Below are 6,324 nucleotides of genomic sequence, written 5' to 3'. Positions count from 1 at the left end.
ATGTCTCCAAGAAGAAAGTAAAACTAAACAAATCTCCATGTGTTATATTGATGGTTGTTACCATCAATACTCAAATATCAATTTTTTTCATGCCTTAGACTTAACTTTAGGCCTTTATTGCCAAAATAATTTGGTTTGGGGAAGACCCCAGAATTCCCCAGTCAGACAGAAAGAAGAGATGTATAGCCTCGACGGTAAGGATCATATGACAAATGTCTGAAGAGCAAATGGGAGTCTGAGATTTATTTATTTCCTTTTATTTTTTGGTGTCCTGAGACATTTTACATTGCTAAGTACGTTCTGTAATGTATTATTTCTTTAATGTTTTCATCTTTCTTATAGTAAAAGATGTATAATGTTGCATTTTAACCAATATACATATACGCTTAAGTAGTACTAAATCCTCCTCATGCTGTGTAGACATCTCTCCTGTATCACTGCGACTCATTTCAGCTTTTATAATTGATACTGTATACCATGGAACACTATCTATCGATGTTTCTTTTGCTTGGAACCCTGGCAACCTACAATAATATAGGTATTTTTTTTTGTCACAAAAAAAATTGGATGACTTGAACTGCTTCATATGTAGTTGATAAAAAATAGCTGACAAAATTCCATATTCATAAATGAGCATCACTTAAATATTTATAAATGCTTTTGCATTAGATTGCCAAAGTGTGAGTTTCATTTATATAAGTATGAACAATATAAAACCATAGAAAAATGTGTCCTCTAATGGAAGAGATTGAAATTCTAATGATGTATCATCACCAGTAAATTCATTGTCTAGAAAATAATGAAAATTAACTTTACAATTACAACACAGATTATCTTTAAAAAATTCATGTATACCATGTGCTGTGAGATGCCACTTGGACAATAGGATTTGTATACATTTATTATTCTTTGTTGCACTCAAAAATCTAAAATAATTAGTGCATCGTTTTGGGAATCCTACCAAGAAACCTAAGCTTTTTGTTGTTGTTTTTGTTTTTGTTGTTGTTGTTGTAAACATTCATGTGTTAAGGAAGCAGAAATACAAGGAAGACTATAAAATATGAAGTTTATCATAATAGTTGTTCACAGGCAATTTGGGCATTTGTTGAACATTATGCTGAAATCTGCTTTTGCTTGTAGGATTAGGTCTGAAGCTGGAAGAAAAGACATCTGGAAGAGAATGATGAGTGTGAAGTGGGGAAAGCAATAGCAGGCTGGAACCTCCCTGTTTCTCATCGCCTGCATTCCTGCTGTGCTTTGGGGATAAGCTGATGTCCTCAAGTGTGATGTTGGATGATCATGAGGACCAGTTGCTGAAGAAGCTGAAAGAGGAAATCAGCAGCTAGAGGTGATTGGATCTATCTGTGCTGGCAAAAAGGTAAACTAGAGATTAGTGGTTGCACACATAAGCTGAGGCAGTTTCGGAACTCACACTCAGGAGAATAAAGATCGATGCTGCTCCCTTGATCCCCCCCATCCTTCAGATGTCAGTCCTGCCCAGTTTCCCTTGGAAGTCTCCAAGGAAGCAAATGTGTCCATGGTGTTTCAGCTATAATAAGTTGGCAAAGCAGAAAGCCTCACTTTGTTTAGTTTTCTTGTTTGTTTTTATGTAAGTATGTTGTAAATTATGTACTTTGGCTGGTCAAAGTTTTAGGAAGTTGTGACAAGTTAACCCAGGGTTTTCAATAGCTGCTAGCAGTGACAGAGTGTCATATTGTACTTAATGCTAATGTTATGCAATTTGTTTGTTTGTTTGTTTTGTTTGTTTGTTTGTTATTTTCTGAGACAGGGTTTTTCTGTATAGCCCTGGCTGACCTGGAACTCACTTTGTAGTATATGCCTGTGCTGCAGCCTTTATGTAGAGGTGAGAGGACAACTTTCAGGAGTCAGCTCTCTTCTTCAACCATGTGGTTTTGAAGATTGAACTCAAATCATTACAGAGGCAGCAAGCACTTTTACTGAGTGATCCATCTCACAAGCTCAGTAGAGAAAGGATTGAAGGAGCTGAAGGAGTTTCCAACCCCATAGGAAGAACAACAGTATCAACTAACCAGTATCCCCAGAGATCCCAGGGACTAAACTACAAATCAAAGAGTACACATGGAGGGACTCATGGCTCCAGCCAAATATGTAGCAGAGGATGGCCTTGTGGGACATCAATGGGAGAGGAGGCCCATGGATCTGTGAAGATTTGATGCCCCAGTGTAGGGGAATGTGAGAGTGGGGAGGCAGGAGTGGGCGGGGGAACACCCTCCTAGAAGCAGGGGGAGGAAGAATAGGATAGGGTGTTCCAGGGGGGAGGAAACCAGAAAAGAGAGTGACATTGGAAATGTAAATAAAAAGTCCAATATAAAGAAGAGTTATTGTCAACCCTGGTTATCTTCCCAAGCTAGGTCTTGTGATGTCCTCTTCCTGTACAACTGTATTTTTTTGTTTATTAAACACATGCTGCTGTCTGTCCTCCCTCACACCCTACACTGTATTTAGTAATTACTAAGCCATTCTTCATCATATATCATTATTGATAACTTCTTGTAACAGGTAAGGAATCTGAAAAATAATCATAACTAAAATCTTTACAACTGGATCAGGAAGCTCAGGTAAACAAAAATTGAAAAATAAAAGTTACTACTTGTCTTCTGCATTGAATTCTAAAATAAAAAAATAGTGTATTGGCTTTCTGATATTAAATAGAAAATAAAATGTTAAATGCTGTAAGTCATATCCGAGCATATTTCTCAAAGCTATAATACATCCACCAAAGGAAGAATTAATTCAAATTATGTAATGTTAATAAGAAGTCGATGAGCACCTTGGTAATATATAACAGAAAGTGAAAAATAAAGAAAACAAATTATCCTGTGTTGGAGGCACATATTTGTAGCAAATATCATAAAAAGAGGAAAGTCATATAGATATTGACAGTTTAATGATATACAGTAGAGTACATTATATTAATTAAATTGCCATATGTTGTCTGAACTCTCTTAAAAACAGGTTCAGTAAAGAGGGCACATCTTCACATCAGACCCAAATTGCTTAATTATCTTCCAATGCCCATTATCTAAAGATAGTGGCTCCAAATCTGTGACCAAAAGGGAAACACATGAAGTCCTAGAGAAAAGGTAAAGATAAAGTATTTCCAACAGACATTACTATTGTTAATCTTATGATATAAAAGTCCCTACAGCAGAAAGAATGAAGTTTAGTCTTGGAAGCTCATTCATGGAAAGAAATTGCAATCAAGATCTCTAGCTGAATGCATGAGCTTTTTCAGTCTTCTGATGCCTGATAATGCACAGTGCATTTGATGAGAGTGTCTGTTGCTAATTGCTCTTTTATCAAATGCTTTACCCCAAGGGTCAATGTTCTGCCCTGGTATCTGTGATGAAGAACTCCATGGTGAAGCTCTAAAGGAGCTTCCCAAGGCTGTTTCTGATGAATGTTCTGAGTGACCAGTGTGATCATGTTTGGTTACTTATTTTTCTATCTGTCTATCTATCTATCTATCTATCTATCTATCTATCTATCTATGTATCTATCTATCTATCTATCTATGTATCTATCTATCTATCTATCTATCTATCTATCTATCTATGTATCTATCTATCTATCTATCAATCTATCTATCTATCTATCTATCTATCTATCTATCTATCTATCATCTATCATCACCATCAACCCTCCACCTATGTATTATGTATCTATCAATCAATCATCTATCATTCATCTATGTATCTATGTACCTATGTATGTATGCATATATGTATGTATCTGCTATCAATACTTGTTATTTTTCCTTTTCTTTATTTCTCTATATACTTAAAACTCTCTTATCCAAAAATAAAATCAAATGATGACTGTTGCTATGATTCTCTTGACAACATAGAACACCTACCAATCTTTACTGTAACCTCAAATGTGCCATCTGTTCCTTGAAAAATCTTTTTTCCCCAATCCCATAAGCAACGACTTTATGATTTCATTATCCTTTCACTAACTTCATTATGAAATATCTGTGAACGTTATACAATAATGAAATAGCATAGGATAAAACTTTAACTGAAACCCATTTTATTCTGAAAAGGTGTGGACCTGTTCAACCTTTGGATGCTCTAGACAAAACTTCACATACACGGGCCATTATTTATAAGAGTAATGATCTGAAAGAGAAAGTTTTCAGAGACAAAGAAGAAATAAATTTGAAGACCATGACATGAAACCACTGTGCTTTGAAAGTGTGATTCAAGTATAACTATTGAATTGTTAAGCTACAAACACAGCCTTTCCTGCTCTTCCCACTAGGGATGTTCAGTGTCACACTCCTCTGAGGAAACTCCTAGATTGTTCTACTTCACTTCCTCCCCTCAGTGACTGCCTGGTAATGACCTGTGATAGTAATCCTTGAGTATAAATATACTGTTTGTAGTCTAGTGGTTATAGTAGCGAGTGCTGAGTTTGCATCATCCTGAGGCTCAGTGACTCCAGATAGTTTAAACCATGAGTGCTCCTTCTGGCCATTAAAGTTAAGTGAGATAAAACCTGTGTGTGTGTGTGTGTGTGATGTATATGTATATGTGTGTGAGAGAGAGTGTGTGTGCATGTCTGTGTGTGTATTTGTGAAGTTATTGGAGTATTGGGTGGTATTTGTTACCTATCCCTCACTGATTTGTACAAATCATGATCTTCAGCACTGAAATCCCGGGATGAATCACCCCGGAATCCAGAGCATGAAGTTCTTCTGTCATTTGTATTGTATGAAATTTAGACAGTGAGGAAGAAGCTACAGATCACAGATGGTGGGCCAAGCTCCTTGGGTGCTTTGTGCTAGTAGAACAACTGTTAAGCCTAGGGAGACTAGGAAACAGCCATCTGTCTTTGGCCAAGTGAACATGTGAATATTCCAGGTCTTTAGGCAAAGGCAAAAAGAGATGATAAGCATTTAGTCTAATTTGTACTCTAAAGATGCCAATGTTACTTTTTCCTAAGAAGATCCTAAACTCCCACAGTTAGGAGATAACTGCCTATAAGCATGGGTTTGCGTTGACTCTGCTTCTTCTGAAAATTATATGAGGCACCTGATTGGCTTGACTATGCATATATTTAGTGAATCGTATTCCTAACTGAAAGTGGTATGGTAAGGATAGATGATAGATAGATAGATGATAGATAGATAGATAGATAGATAGATGATAGATGAATCATGGCTATATTCTGGAACCAAATAAAAGTGCTATTGCCTAGGGTCACACTGTCTGGTTGCATGAATAGTTTTAAATTGCATTGCTCCATATTATTGTTTATATTATCAGAACAGTAAATCATAAATAGAGACTTTTTAAAGGCATCGGTGTAAATACCATCAAGGAAGGGGTAAAGTGGGGAACCGTCTGCTGTAGGGATAAGATACTCTTTGGTGATAAACTTGGTGTGTGGGTAGTTAGATTTATGGGGTCTGTTCATGCATTCCAAAACAATTCTTTCCCCACATAATCGCAAGGATGTCCTGTACATGAGGTAGGTGATAAATTGTATTTAAGAAGCTAAAATAGCTGAAGAAGGTTAGGATCTGTACCCGCAGTCTTGCAACCTTTCCGTAATCACTGAAGTTCTGATTCATCAATTACCCTTATATGATCTTTAACACAGCTGTGCCTTTTTTTTTCTGGAAACTTTGGGTAACACTAACATATGCATTCGAAGTCTTTCCTCTATTGTGGAAAACATTATTAAAGAGCAAATACTGACTAGCTAGTGACTAGTATTAGTAATTATTATGTACAAATTTGGAATGGTCAATAACTCCATGATTATGTGTTCTTTAAAATAATACAATTTCAATTATTTATACTAAAATCATCTGTGATATACAAATAAGATAATAAGGTTGCTCATGGAGTTGAACCTACAGTCATCAACTCAGCTCTTTAGAATTATTTGAGGTGGCTCCATCGCTTAGCTGGTTAAAGCGCCTGTCTCAGAAACAGGAGATCCTGGGTTTGACTCCCAGTGGGGCCTTCTGTTTTCACAACTTGCCGTGTGGTGGTGGCGCACATCTTTAATCCCAGCACTTGGGAGGCAGAGGCAGGCGGATTTCTGAGTTCGAGGCCAGCCTGGTCTACAGAGTGAGTTCCAGGACAGCCAGGGCTACACAGAGAAACACTGTCTGGAAAAAAACAAAAAAACAAAAAAACAAAAAAACAAAAAAACAAAAAAACAAAAAACCAAAAAACCAAAAAACCAAAAAACCAAAAAAACAAAAAAACAAAAAAAAAAACCAAAACCAAAAAAAATTATTTGAGGGTATCTTAATTTTATTTGAAC

The 6,324-nt window shown here is 36.4% G+C and overlaps 1 non-coding gene across 1 annotated transcript; it reads left to right on the top strand.

Moving 5' to 3' along the window:
• The first annotated feature begins 5,944 nt into the window (after nucleotides 1-5,944).
• Nucleotides 5,945-6,018, top strand: Trnal-cag. The gene has a single exon. It is a non-coding gene; the product is annotated as a tRNA-Leu (tRNA).
• The last annotated feature ends 306 nt before the right edge of the window (nucleotides 6,019-6,324 follow it).

This window comes from Mus caroli, chromosome 14 (assembly GCF_900094665.2).
Source record: "Mus caroli chromosome 14, CAROLI_EIJ_v1.1, whole genome shotgun sequence".
NCBI classification, from domain to species: domain Eukaryota; kingdom Metazoa; phylum Chordata; class Mammalia; order Rodentia; family Muridae; genus Mus; species Mus caroli.
Note: the sequence above shows the minus strand (reverse complement) of the source record. Positions and strands in the feature narration are given on the sequence as shown.